This window comes from Kogia breviceps, chromosome 18 (assembly GCF_026419965.1).
Source record: "Kogia breviceps isolate mKogBre1 chromosome 18, mKogBre1 haplotype 1, whole genome shotgun sequence".
Classification (NCBI taxonomy): Eukaryota; Metazoa; Chordata; class Mammalia; order Artiodactyla; family Physeteridae; genus Kogia; species Kogia breviceps.
In genome coordinates this window covers 28,350,468-28,365,603 of record NC_081327.1, presented here as the reverse complement: position 1 = coordinate 28,365,603, position 15,136 = coordinate 28,350,468, and the positions used below count along the sequence as shown (strand labels likewise).

At 36.0% G+C, this 15,136-nt stretch overlaps 1 protein-coding gene across 2 annotated transcripts in view; it reads left to right on the top strand.

Annotated features, from left to right (window-relative positions):
* Nucleotides 1–15,136, top strand: part of RPGRIP1L (RPGRIP1 like) — a 97,961-nt gene that overhangs the window by 62,040 nt on the left and 20,785 nt on the right. The window lies entirely within an intron of this gene.

The following is a 15,136-nucleotide window of genomic DNA, read 5'->3' as shown; positions in this document are numbered from 1 at the left end:
GATAAAGCTGCTTTTCATTCATAGTTTATCAGTCTTCATATATGAAAATCTTAAGGCAGAATATTTCTGGAAAAATTTTAATGTGTTATCATAATCTTATCCAAGTAATCATGCAAGAAAATTTTATTTACACTTTCATTATGTAACAGACCATAACATGTAAGCGTTATTTTTGCTTACATGTTTAAGAGTACCTAACATCAGTGGCTTCAATAGTTACTTGCTAAAACCAGCTACTCTGACTCCTTTTCAGAACCATTATACAAAGATGTATTAAATCAAATCTGAACTTTAAAGAATTCAAAATGTGAGATTGCATTTAAAACTATAATAACTTACACATGTGAATTCATAGACTATTCACATGTGTAAGTTATCTAAATATGTCACTGATAAGCTATTAAAGTTATTTCATTCTGCCAAAAAATTAAACCCTTAGAAGGTAATTAATTTCATATAGGTATACTTCTCTTGTTTTGTAGCACATTGCTGAAAAGTAGTATGTAAATTGAAATTTTGAGAAGAAAATTATACTTTAATTTACATAGGAAGTGTCCCACTTACCAGAGCATTTTTCATTGTAAGGGGAGAAAAAGGTTTTATAAAGTAAATGTAAGTAAAGTGCTAGCTTTTTCTATTCATCTACATTAATTTTCCTGAAATGATTAATTGTATTCCTTTTCTTTAGAATTTCTACTTTATTTTTTTCAACTCTTAAAATCTCACATTCTTAGCTTTATCTCTCTGCAGAGCAAACCCATAAAACAGAACATTTCAGTTGTCACAGATGCCTCCATAAAATGGAGAAATCTGTTGTTTCTGTGATTGACAAATACAAACATGATTATAAATACAAACAGAACAACTCATCTGTCCAAAGTTTTATTATAATTATTATTATATAATTATTAATTATAATAACATCATCTAACATACAGTATACTGATATATGGAATCATTATTGTTCAAAATTGACAAATTAAAAAAGGAATCTTGCATATGGTTGCCTGAAGACTTTATAGCATTTAGTTCAATTTAATTCATTTGCTTTGCCAAATCTGAAATTGTTAAATTATTTTATCAAAATAAATCAAATTATTTCAGTGAATAGAAATTCTCTACCCTCTACTGGAAATTTGATAATGGGAATCAATGGGAAAATGAGCCTCTTGTGTGGAATTTAGCTGTCTAGCCATTTGTATTAGTCAGTTTTCCAAAGAAACAGAACCAATAAGATATATTTATATAGAGAGAGAAAGAAAGTTACTAAAAGGAATTGGCTCTCGTGATTATGGAGCGTATGGAGTCCCAAGATCTGCAGTGTACAAGCTGGAGACCCAAAGAAGTCAATGGCTTAGTTCCAGTCTGAGTTGGAAGACCTCAGAACTAGGAGAGCCCGTGGTGTGAGTTCCTGTCCGAAAGCAGGCAGGCAGGAGACCTACAAAGAGTAGATGTTTCAGTTCAGTTCAAGGGCAAGAAAAGACCAATGTCCCAGCTCAAGGCAGTCAGGCAGGAAGAGTTCCCTATTACTCAGCCTTTTTGTTCTATTCAGGTCTTCAATTAATTGGATGAGGCCCCATCCACATTAGAGAGTCTAATCGGCTTTACTCAGTCTGCCAATTCAAATGTTAATCTCATCCAGAGACACCTTCACAGACTTACCCAGAATAACGTCTGACCAAATGTCTGGGTAGCTCGTGACCCAAACAAGTTGACATATAAATTTAACCATCACATCATTTTACTAAGAACACTCCATTCATTACATCAGGAGTAGTAAGCCTGCAAGCTTGATTCAGATATCTCTTTCTCACATGGTTCACATTTCTTTCTCAATAGTTCTGCAAGACTCTGCTTACCTTCGTCACGATTTTTGAAAGGCTATATTGTTTAGCCTTTTGAACATAACAATATGAGATACTGAATCAGTCCTAGGGTCTACAGGACTAGTACCAAGGGGTATATTTATCTAGCCAATCTACAAACAGCACTCATCTCTCTTGTTGTAACTCAGCGATTCCCAGGGATTCACCATCTGCATTGTGATCACTCTTCCGTAAGGAGGTAGATACAGTGTTCTGGCCCTGCCCTCAGGAAACATTATATTCATTGGGAAGATGTTTTCATGAAAAAGTCAAGTAGTAATTCAGCAGTTAAATTACAATATAAAACAATGTCAGGAGACAGTACCAATGATTAATAGTCAGATATTTGAGCTAAAGAATAAAGCTGTTTGGGGCCTATCCTCCTCATTTTCCAAATGAGTAAACTGAGATTTTGAAATAAGGTGACTTGCTGACAATCATGCCACTAATTAAGGAAGTTCAGAGGAAGGAGAAATTTGGAGTGATTTTTCAATAGACTTCATTAAGGATATGCCCACAAGCTGGCTCACCCACTCTCTTTCTCATAGTTTCATATCTGCTTTTTCTCATTTTAAGCTGACTTTTTCTGCTTCACTTGCTTACTGCCCAAAGATAGCCACACAAAACGCCCAGCCCCAAGGAGAAGGATCTGATAAGCCACGTCTAGCCTAGGGATTGGGTCCATCTTTATCAGTTGTGCTCCTTTGACCCATTCAGCTATGGCCAGTCACACAGTAGAAAGGAGTGTCCTGCTTTAACTGTGACAACTCAAAGATGTGGATATATGGCAGCAGGGAGAAAACCATGTGCATTTTTACTGCAGGCAGGGATGCACATTATGTTTCAGAAGTCAAGAATACACTAACTGGAGAAGCCTTTCTGTAGAAAGGGATAGAAGACTTCAGTTATAATGGTGAAGACCAAATGCTTTGCATTTTATCCAAGAGAGACTAGGGAGACATTGCAACAGTTATTTTTATTTTCTAAATATTGTATTCATCATCTAAGAGTAACTTTCAAAGTATGGAGAAATGTTATCTAAATTATGTCATCTTAGACCAATGATTTTCAACTGGGGGCAATTTTGCCACCCAAGGGACATTTTGGCAATATCTGGAGGCATTTTTGGTTGTCACACTGGGAGGGACTGCTACTGGCATCTAGTGGTTAGAAGTCAGGGTTGCTGCTAAACATGCTGCAAAGCGTAGGACCCACGACAAAGAACTATCTGGCCTAAAATGTCAATAGTGCTGAGGTTGAGAAGTCCTATATCAGACTTTCAACAGAATCATGTATATATTGACAACATTGCTAGCATCTCAGTGCAGTTATACAGAGCTCTTAACTAAGAATAAAGAACTTTGATTTAACCAAGAAGTTTAGTGAAAGAGCTAGTCCTCTAAAATATTCAGTTAATTCTAATGTACACATACATATATTTTTCCTTTGTGGTAAGCTGGGGTTTTTCCTTATTACTTCCAGAAAAGTAATTTGTGTTACTTTGCTACAGCCTAATACAGCCTTCACTACCATTCCAAAATGTGATTTTCTATAATGGTTTTAGATGCTGTCTCGGAAGTGTGAATATCGTTTAAAGCAAGCAGCTATTTTAAGCAATGCTTTATGCCTTGGTAGCCATTAATCAGCTCCCATGTGGTTTTAAAAATTCTACTTTTAGTAGAAGGTAATGACCAGAATCTTATGTTCATGGGTGAAATTTAGTTTTGTTAAATTATATAACATGGGAAGCTGCTGCATAGCACAGGGAGATCATGACCTCTGTGCTTTGTGACCACCTAGAGGGGTGGGATAGGGAGGGTGGGAGGGAGGGTGACACAAGAGGGAAGAGAGATGGAAACATATGTATATGTATAACTGATTCACTTTGTTGTAAAGGAGAAACTAACACACTTGTAAAACAGTTATACTCAAATAAAGATGTTAAAAAAATTATATAACAAACACAGTAAAATAGTATAATCTGTAAGCACAGGAACAAAATAAGAGATCATCATAATGTTGAAATATAGCATTTTCTAGTGATTGTACCAGTTTTTCTGTGTGCTACTTTTGCAAATCATTCAATATGAGTCATGGAACCTTTTTCTTTAAAGATTCCATAAGCAGTACAAAGAACTCCTGAATACATTTCACTCAGATTCATCAGTTGTTAACATTTGCTTATACTCTTTTTTTAATCATTTCTCTTCTCTCTCCTATATATGCTTATATGCAGTATGTATACATCATAAACACACATTCTTACCTACATAGTTGTAATGAATCGTTTGATAGTTGCAGAGATCATGCCCCTTTACCCCTAAATACTTCAGAATAATAATACTGTAATCTACAGTTCTTATTAAAATTTTGCCAGTTGTCCCAGTATTATCCTTTATAGCATGTTATTAATCTGGTCCAGGATCAAATCCAGATCACACATTGCATTTAGTTTTCATTCCTCTTTAGCCTCCTTTAATGCGTAATGGTTCCTCAGCCTTCCATTGAGTTGGTCTTTCATAACATTCCATTTTTTAAGAATGCAGGCCATTTGTATTGTAAAATGTCCTTCAATTTGGATTTGTGTGTTTCAGGTTATTCGTTTTGGTAGGAATACTACAGGAGCAATGCTGTGTCCTTTTCAGTGCATTGATACCAGGAGACACAGGATGTCATTTTATCTGATTGTTGATAGTAACTTTTAAGCATAAAAATACTTGTGACTCATTAGTTTCTTCTTTTGTCTCCTCTTTAAGAACTGCTTCAGGTTGAAATCTCAGGACAGGAATACATAGCTTTCTTTGGAAGGGAAGGTACTACTGAATGTCTAATATGTGCTAAGCACATGCTATGTAATGTCTCCTTATAGTTCTCACAGCAATTCTTTATTCATTAGCATCTACTGTGTATTATACAAGAAGCAATCCCTAGCCTCAAAAAATTCACATCTAGGGCAAACACAATTACAATGCAGTGGTCAGCGCTAGGAGAATGGAATGCACAGCTGCTGTGGGAGCCTTCAGGAGTGGTGCCTAATTCAGCATGAGGGACCCTCGTCAAGGATGGCTTCCGAGAGTTAGTGAAGCTTGAGCCAAGACTTGAAGATGATTAAGAATTAGTGGAAGCAGAGGAGGGGACATAATAGGCCAAAGAAACAAAAGCATAAGAATTTGAGAGAGGGCTTCCCTGGTGGCGCAGTGGGTGAGAGTCCGCCTGCCGATGCAGGGGACACGGGTTCGTGCCCCGGTCCAGGAAGATCCCACGTGCCACGGAGCGGCTGGGCCTGTGAGCCATGGCCTCGGAGCCTGTGCTCTGCAACGGGAGAGGCCACAACAGTGAGAGGCCCGCATACCGCAAAAAAAAAAAAAAAAAAAAAAAAAGAATTTGAGAGAATGTGGAGCATGGCTTGTTCTGAGAATCAGAGTGGTTTTAGGATGGGCCAAGCCTATGGGACATGGGGAGCCCCAGGAGAATATGCTGAAAAGATAGTCATGTCCCAAGCATTGAGGCTTCTGTGTATTATCTGAGGAGGTTGAAGTCTATCCTTAAGTTCTACGAACAGCCAATGAGGATTTTTAAGGGAGGAGGAGGAAGATCAGTCATTCATTAAACAGGTAGTTAGTGAGCATTTTCTGTGTCCCGAGCCTTATTTTAGGGACTGGGAATTTAGCAGTGAATAAGAGGAATAAGTCTCTTGCTCTTGTGGAGCTTGCACTCTTGAATCACATTTTTAAAGTTCATGCTATCAATAAAGTAAAGAATAGATTAGAGGCACAGGGACTAGTTAAAAAGTAATTAAATAACCCCACTCTGTGGTTACCTCCACTTTGTAGAAATTTTTTAAAGTGCCTTTACCTATAGCTATAATGTCACAAAATTGAGAGTGAGAGTAGTGTCCTAGATAAACATCATTTATGCCAATTATGCTATGAATTTCAATTATCTACTACACTGTGTAAGCAATTTAAGATTATTCAGTTTCTTTTTTTCATGTTACAGACTCTGACAGCTCATAGTTATTTTTTAGAAATGTTGATCCTTAAAAGGAATCTAACAGATTTCCCAGGACTTAGACATATTACTTGGTTCTTCCTCTTTTCTTCATGTCTGTGATGTATAATTAATCATAGATTACTTCATTTTGTTTCATTTCATTTACAACATTTATGAGCTTCACTTTGTCAGAATGAAATGCTTGTCCCCTCCTTTCCTTTCCAAGGTGGCATAATTAGTGTTAGCATCTTTTTTAACAGGCTACATAAAGTTTAGTGGCTGGATTAAATCAAGTCATTAACATAATGTGCCACCCAATTTGCCCCCATCTCTCTTCGTTTGCAGGACATCAAAGTGCCACAGAGCACCAGTGTAATTGGGCCTTGCTGGCCTGTCAGATTCCGTCAGCCTGATGACTGCTGCTTTTACTAAAAAGCTTCTAGGCATGATAATTACTGGGGGGTGGGGAGTCTGAGAAATGTAAAACTTTGGACATTTCTCTATGAATATTTTATTAATTTGAATAATCAGAAGTTAACAGTATCAATTTGATGTATAATACATTGATTAAAAGCCTTGTTTTAGGTCCTCAAAATAGACATCAAAACCGAAAATTTGCATCTGCCATAGCATTAAAAAAAAAAGAATTATCAATCCTTCTTTCACATTTTTCCTAATTTTACCATTTAAGCAGTGCAGCTTTCAATTTTTACAACCAAATATATTGCCTTCAACTCACAGATTTCTTAAAGTGTGCCCACAGGTGAGAATGGGAGATCACAGGCTAAAGAGTAATGATCTTTTTTGTGCAATGCACATTTACATCTTTCTCCATTCCTACTAATAGCAGTTTTGTAAAAGCTGCCATATTCAATCGGACTAGAATGCAGTTCCACCTGGATGCCACGTTCTCTTGAACAATATGAGCTGGCATTCCCAGGTGATCGCAGTAATGATGTCCAGCAAAATATGTTTTAAAGCTTTGAAAAGCAAAATGCATAAAGCAGCTCACCACTTTTAGCACTCATGTATTATACGTTGTTAAATCACTTCAGAATCAAAGATGATATCCTATCAGTGGGTAGAGTAAGCCCCTCCCACTGTTTTACATATGGAAGATTGAGCTAGATAACCAGAAATGCTGAATTACTCTCCTGATATTAATTGTCTTTAAAACTATTTTTTATATTTTGTAACTTAATTATCTCTTACTAATATACCGCAGACATCTTTCCATAGCAGTATACTCTATTTCTTTTTTTGCATATGCATAATATTACATTGTATAGCTGTACCATATTTATTTAAATAAGCACCTTTTGGTGGACCCTTTGGTTTCTATCAGTTTTTGCTAATACAGACATTTCCAGATTAAGTGTTTTTGTACAGAATATTTTTACACAAAATGTGTAGAAATTACTGCTTCTTCATATCACACTTATTGTCAAATTTATGAATAAGAAATATCTCACTGATGATTGCATTTAAAAAGAAGGAAACAAAAAGGTATATTTGTTCATACATAGTATATTTGTACATACATACATATGTATTTTTTTCACACACACACACTGTATTTTATTTTTACAAGAGAAAAATAAACTGACACCAAGCATTGTAAATGGATGACCACAACAAAAGCAACAATGATTGCAATTACCAAACATGAAACACACTCATACTGTGTCATAATATTGACATTCAGTCCAGTAATCCTCCACTGTAACAGCTCCTTTACTTTGCAGTGATAATTGATTTGTATATTTTTTGCCTCTGCGTCCTTGTGGGATACTTTTTTTTTTATTCAAACAGAAAGTCACAAAAATTATAATCATCCTCATCCTCATCACTCAGTCCCGTGTAATTAATTTTCTTTTCATCTTGATCTTTTGTTAGCACTTTTATGAATTCATCAGTTTTCCATTAGAGTTCTGAAAATGCTTATTCATTCAGTTCAGCAGTATAGTCAGTTACCAGAAACCTGTACTTGTCAGAGTCTTTTCCATGAATTCCTTGAAGATGAAACCCTTTTATAGGAACATTTTTGCAAAAACATCAGAGTATACCCAGAACTGTCTGTAAATGACAAAAGACTTAAAAATGACCACAGTTAAAGATTTGATGAAAGTTCATAATAATGCAATTGACAAAGAAATTTAGTTATTTCTGAGATATACATTTAAAGTAATAACTAAAATCATGACTTATAACATTATACCAGAACACATAAGATTTTTAGAAATTTCATGTAATGTCTGAAACATTTATGTTAACATATTTCCATACAAATAACCCAAAGAAAGTTTAGTATTAGTTGTTTGTTTGTTTGTTTATACTGCAGGTTCTTATTAGTCATCAATTTTATACACATCAGTGTATACATGTCAATCCCAATCTCCCAATTCAGCACACCACCATCCCCACCCCACCACGGTTTTCCCCTCTTGGTGTCCATTCATTTGTTCTCTACATCTGTGTCTCAACTTCAGCCCTACAAACCGGTTCATCTGTACCATTTTTCTAGGTTCCACATACCTGTGTTAATATACAGTATTTCTTTTTCTCTTTCTGACTCACTTCACTCTGTATGACAGTCTCTAGATCCATCCACGTCTCAACAAATGACTCAATTTCGTTCCTTTTTATGGCTGAGTAATATTCCATTGTATATGTGTACCACAACTTCTTTATCCATTCGTCTGTCGATGGGCATTTAGGTTGCTTCCATGACCTGGCTATTGTAAATAGTGCTGCAATGAACATTGGGGTGCATGTGTCTTTTTGAATTATGGTTCTCTCTGGGTATATGCCCAGTAGTGGGATTGCTGGATCCATACATATGTATTTTTATATGAGCATACAGATATAACATTTAGGTTTATGTAAGCAAAGAAAATGTCTGGAAGTATATAATCCAAATACTGTTAGCAATGAGTATCTCTGGGACATGGGTCAGGGCAAGGGTCAGCAAACTATGGCCCATGTGCCAAATCCAGCCTTCTACCTATTTTTATAAATAAAGTTTTATTGGAGCACAGCACACTCATCATTTACATATTGTCTGTGGCCACTTCACTCTACAAGAGCAGAGTTGAGTACTTGCAACAGAGACCATATAGCCTTCAATGCAAAAAATATTTGCTGTCTTGCCCTTACAGAAAAAAATTTGCCAAGCCCTGAGTTAAAGAATGGGTGGAAACAAGGAACTTTTATATTTTACTTTTTAGCATTTATATTGTTGGATTATTTTTAGTGATGAATATAGATTGCTTCTAAAAAGGAAATAATTTGTTAGCTAATTCTGTACTAAAATGTTAAATAATAACTAAAGAACAGTTTAATATGAACTATAGAAGCTTTTCTATAAATAGAAAGGGCCAACAAATTAGGGTGAATCTTTTCTGGTTTAGAGCAGTAGTTCTCAAAGTGTGGTCCTCAGACCAGCAGCATCCGCATCGCCTGAGAATTTGTGACAGTTGCGAATTCTTGGGCCCCACACTAGACCTAATGAATCAGAAGCTCTGAGACTGGAGCCCAGAAATCTGTGTCTTGTCAAGCCTTTCAGGTCATTCTGGGGTGTGCTAAAATTTGAGAACCACAGCTTTAGGGAAAGGCAGTACTTCCCACCATGGCTGCATGTTAGAACCACCTAGGAAACATTTCTAAATGCCAGGACCCAGGCTCCACTCAGATCAGTTAGATCAGAATTTTGTTTAAAACTCCCCCAGTGGTACAAATGTGCAGCCAAAATTGAGAACCACTGTTCTATAACATCTGTTCTCAATGATGGTGAAAGTGGAATAGCATATCAAAATAACCTGAAATTGAGGGTCATTTTTAAAATTCTCTCCTTCCTTCACAGTACTGCCATAGTAAGCCACTTTTAATGATGAAAATGTGTCATATCCTTCAGGTGTATTAGGACAGGAAAAAATATTCCAATCATCGCTTTAGAACATGCGGTAACAAGCTTCTGTAATTTGCTGACCATTACAGATACAGTAATTTACATGGTATATAAGGGAGACAGTGTTCTAAAAATGAGCATTCTTAACCCTAGCACGAGTCTGATCTCCATCACTGAAGTTTTCACTATTTATATTATTTGTTCAACATAGTATCTTTTAACAGAACATATGAGAAAAGAAAGATTACTGTCACCAGTGGAAACTGGATTAGGTTTGTTTTGTTTGTTAAAAACATTACCATTATTTGTGTGTGTGTGTGTGTGTGTTAATTCCCAGTTTGGGAAGTGAAGTAGGGATCAAAAGTATCTCAGAAATAGTAAGCAGTATGTCGGAAATATGTATTAAATTACTACTTCTGTATTAATTGTTGTGTGTTAATTTTATAATGGTAGAGTATTCAACATTCAATGTATGATTTTTGTTGTTTTATGCTGTCATTTTATCTCAGCTGCTCAGGTGTCACTTAATAAATAAATAAATACTTAACTATTAAAACTATTAAAATGGAATAATCTCTGTTAGAAAAAAAAAAGAAAAGAACATTTTTACTTCAACAGTTGGAGTTTCTCTTTACTCTTATTTCTCCCAAAGAGCTATTATTTTTTTAAAAATCAAAGACTTTTCAATCAAAACTTGTATGAAGAGTGGATTTGATTCCCAATCAAATTCCTTCTAAGTAGAAGCTTTGGAGCCTAGAGTGAGGTCTAGGGGACTTATTTTGTGTCTTTGAGATGACTGTGCCAGCCCCCAGCCTGAAGAATAGAAGTTGTAAGAATCGCCATTAATCGTTATGCAGCCTACCCTAATTACGTGTGGCTCTGTCAGTACCAATGGAGAGTTGGACTTTTTTTATATATATAAATTTATTTATTTTATTCATTTATTTTTGGCTGCGTTGGGTCTTTGTTGCTGAGCACGGGCTTTCTCTAGTTGCTGTGAGCGGGGGCTGCTCTTTGTTGTGGTGCCCGGGCTTCTCATTGCAGTGGCTTCTCTTGCTGCGGAGCATGGGCTCTAGGGTGCATGGGCTTCAGTAGTTTTGGCGCATGGGCTCTAAAGTGCAGGTTCAGTCATTGTGGCACATGGGCTCAGTTGCTTCGTGGCACGTGGGATCTTCTCAGACTACGGGTCAAACCCATGCCCCTTGCATTGGCAGGAGGATTCTTAACCACTGCACCACCAAGGAAGTCCCAGTTTGACTTTTTGAACCAACTATTTTGAGCTTGTCTTAGAGCTCACTTCAATTAAACTTTTATTCTTAATGGGCATAGACATAGATCATCACCTTCCATTTCCATTTTGTGTCTATTGTTTTGTTATAAAGTATCAAGTTCTACATACCTTGGCTCCTGTAGGTAGGCTTTAATTATATTTATTTACACACACACATACACATATACAAAGTATTTTTATGCTGATAAAATAATACTCATGTAGGGCTTCCCTGGTGGCGCAGTGGTTGAGAGTCCTTCTGCCATTGCAGGGGACACAGGTTCGTGCCCCGGTCCAGGAAGATCCCACATGCCGTTGAGCGGCTAGGCCCGTGAGCCATGGCAGCTGAGCCTGTGTGTCCGGAGCCTGTGCTCCGCAACGGGAGAGGCCACAACAGTGAGAGGCCCGTGTACCACAAAAAAAAAAATAATAATAATAATAATACTCATGTAAACTTATATAACATTTGGGAAGTAACTTGATAATCCTACGAAGTTGACTTTCTCATACCTCTCACCCAGCAATGCCAAGAGGACCACTCACATACACAAGAAAACATAAAAGGATGTTCAATGCAACATTCTTTTTAATAGCAAAAAATTTTAAACAACTTAATTGTTCATCAGAGAAATAAATAGGCTAGAGATTATATAGACAATATAAATGGAATTCTATACAACAGTTAATATTAATGAATTAGATTTTAATTATAACCATGAATAAATCTCAAAAATATAGTATTGAGTGAAAAAATTGCAGAATGCTTAATAGACGATGATACCATTCATATAAAATCTAAAAACAGAAAATAGTATGTTGTTTATATATATATATACATACGTAGTAGAAAATATAAAAGCTTGTTTGGGAATGATACACACCAACTTCAGGATAGTGGTTACCTCTGGGGGAAATGAGGAAGAAGGGGAAAGCAATTGGGAGGGGGCACTTTTCCCTGTATCTGAAATATTTTATTTCTTCCACAGTAACAGCAAAAAGATTTAAATCAGATACAGCAAAAAGGTAACATCTGTTTAAGATGTTGAGTACTTGAATATGCCAAATTATTTTCTTTATAGTTTAAAAAGTTAAAGAAATGCTTATTCACTGTAGAATTAAGAATGAAATAAAACTCACATGCAATCTCACCATAGTGAGATTTAAATCTAACTGACTGAAGCAAGTTCCAAACCTTTATCAGAGGCTATTCTCAGTTAAGCAATACTGTGTTTAAGGGCTGTCAAGTTGAATTAGTTTTTAGAAGCCTAACAATCCAACCCCATTGTGGCTGCTGTGATGGTTGAAGCCAGAGGAAGAATTCAGCATGATCTTCTGAAGTACAACATAAAAAATTTAAGCATGCCAATAAAAGCCCAAGTAAATACTATAGAGAAATATGGCCTAAAATGTGAATTATAACATCAGTCAGGAAGCAGTAGTGGAATTGAGCCAAAATCATGAGAACTCTTAATGTTTTTTTTCTCTGAGAGTAATACAAGCTGTCATCACATTTCTAGATCATTCAATCACATAAAGTATAGTGTCCATCTATACAGACAACTAAAAAGAAGTTGCACATAGTTCTTATTTGAGTTATTTCTGTTACTGCTGTTCACAACAATCAGAAATTTTAAATGCTCTTTTTATATGTTGATGCTGACATCTCACTAACTAGGGAAGCTAATAGGATAACTGGTGAAGAGGACAAAAACAGTACTGAGAAGTAACATCACACCTAGTAACATGTTCACACGCATAGAAAAGAAACAAAACAAGAAAAGCCCAAAGCCTATCCTGGCTGGCTAACCTATGTATGAGCAGGGTGTAATACAGAGGTATGACCAGTTCTATTCCTCTAGTAATCCTGAACAGACGTTATTCTGCATCCATCTAAAAGGCTATATGCTTCAGTCACTGTCATTTGAAACAGTATATTGTTACTCCTTCCAATTCAACTAATTAAAATTTTTTTCAGTGTTTTATTATGAAAATTTTCAAACATACAGAGAAGTTGAGCTAACAACAGTACTCTACCCCTAGATTCTACAAAATTGATTGGTGTTTGTAATAGTATTATTTAATTAAAATCTAGAATGGCAAGATTTCTATACATTTTTCAACAGTTAATAATCACCAACTTCCCAAAACGTAGTAGATACAATAAATATTTGTTAAAGGTGAAAACACTAATAATTGAAGCCTCACATGTTTCTGGCAATATATAAAAGATATTCTGAATAGATAGAGGACATTCAGCATCCCTTGATTCTATATCATTAAGTATTTATTGAGAGCCAGATCCTAGAGAGGATGTTAAATAGCAAAAGATGAATAAGTTATGGTCCTGGCCTCCAGGAACTCACAGTCTACAGAGAGAGGCACATATGTAAACAAATCCATGCAATACAATGTGACTAAAAAGTGTAGTGAGGGCCCAGAAGAGGAAGCAACTCAGTCTTGGAAATCAGTAATGCTCTCATAAAAGGAGTACATGCATGGCCCAGGGCCTCAAATAAGTGGAATTTTGTCTGCTAGAGAAGATTTCAGATGCAAAAACTCAGCAATATTAACAGTACACACCACAGGTCTGGGGAAATGGCGAGAGTGTAGGGTAATAGGTTTTCAAGCAGAAAGTTGATATCTGATTTGTTTTTAGGGAAAGAACTCTGCCACCAGAAGAAGAGTTGAGGCTGCAGGCAAGCAAGTAGAGAGGCAGGAGTGCCTCACCTCTCTTACAACCATGAGAATGGAGCCACTTATTTTTTGAGTGTGTACTGCATACCACACCAGTGATGCTATAAGCAAGATAATAGTCCCTCTATAACTGAACTTAGAGCCTCGTACCACCCACCTGTCTGCTTACTTACAGTTCTGCCAACCTGTTATTTTTTATGATTCCTTCTGATTTCTCCCTTCTTACTCTATAAAACTACTTTCAATACTAGGAAACTGTTGAATTCGTTCCTTCCTCAGGTCATGTGAAAACATAAAGAAGGAGTTTCTCTAGAGATAAAAATGAGAAAAAAAAAAAACACATCTTGTTTTGTGTTTATATCTCCAGTAGCTGACACAATGTTGAAATATCTTAAGCTTTCTGTAACTCAGTGAAACATTGAAATATTTAGGAAGTAACGTGAACAGGAATGAGTGATCTATAGGATACGGTGGATGTGAAAATGGAGATTTGCAAGAATGGCTCCAAGGTCTCCTGGTTCTGGGTGACCAGGTGGATGGTGATGTCATCACCTGAGATAACAAATATCTAGAGGATGAATGAGACTGGGGGAGAGAAGAGATCATGAGTTCATTTCTGACAGTAAGTTGGAGTTGTCTGCTAGTCAGTTGATGTGCTTCTTAATCTTGAAAATCTTTGTATATAATCTAGTTGAACTTTTGATTCACAGAGCCATGAGAACAAGCAGAATTGTTCCAGTGTTGAAAAATAAGTTGGCTAGCCCAATTAGCCAAAATTTATAATGTTTAGAAATTGTTTATTCAGGGTGTGCTTCCCTAGATATATACTGTTTGGAACTTATCCCTTTTTGGATTTATTTTAGCTTGATTCATGTAGCATCAAAGGAACAAAGAAATGATAACTAATAACTCTGTCAGTTAAGTTAGAGAATTTAAAAGGACATATGCTAGAGGTAATGAGGCTGGGTCAGGGTGGGGGAAATAACAGAAAAAAAAGAAAAAAAAATCTAGACCAGAAAGAAGATAGACATCCTAAAAATAATTTTAAAGCTTTTTTTTTTTTTTTTTTTGGTTAGTACAGTGGGTTTTCTTTTGCTTTATTTGGTTTCGGTATTTTGTTTGTCTGACTGTGATCCAAGTATCTACATTTACTTAGAATTATATTTTGTATGTAGGCTTATTTGACAGCCCAAGTTCGTTCTTACAGTAATGCAAGTTTTCATATGGGGATTGTACAGTTAATATATTATTAATTTAAAAACCACTTAAATAAATTTGGTTCCCCTGCTATTTAAAAGTTAATTTGTCTCTTCATTGGGTTCTGTGATAAATTTTAAATTCTTCTCCTCACAATGTAGAAATAACCATGTATACCTCTTTTGCCTTTTTATAGCTATTTTCTAAAAA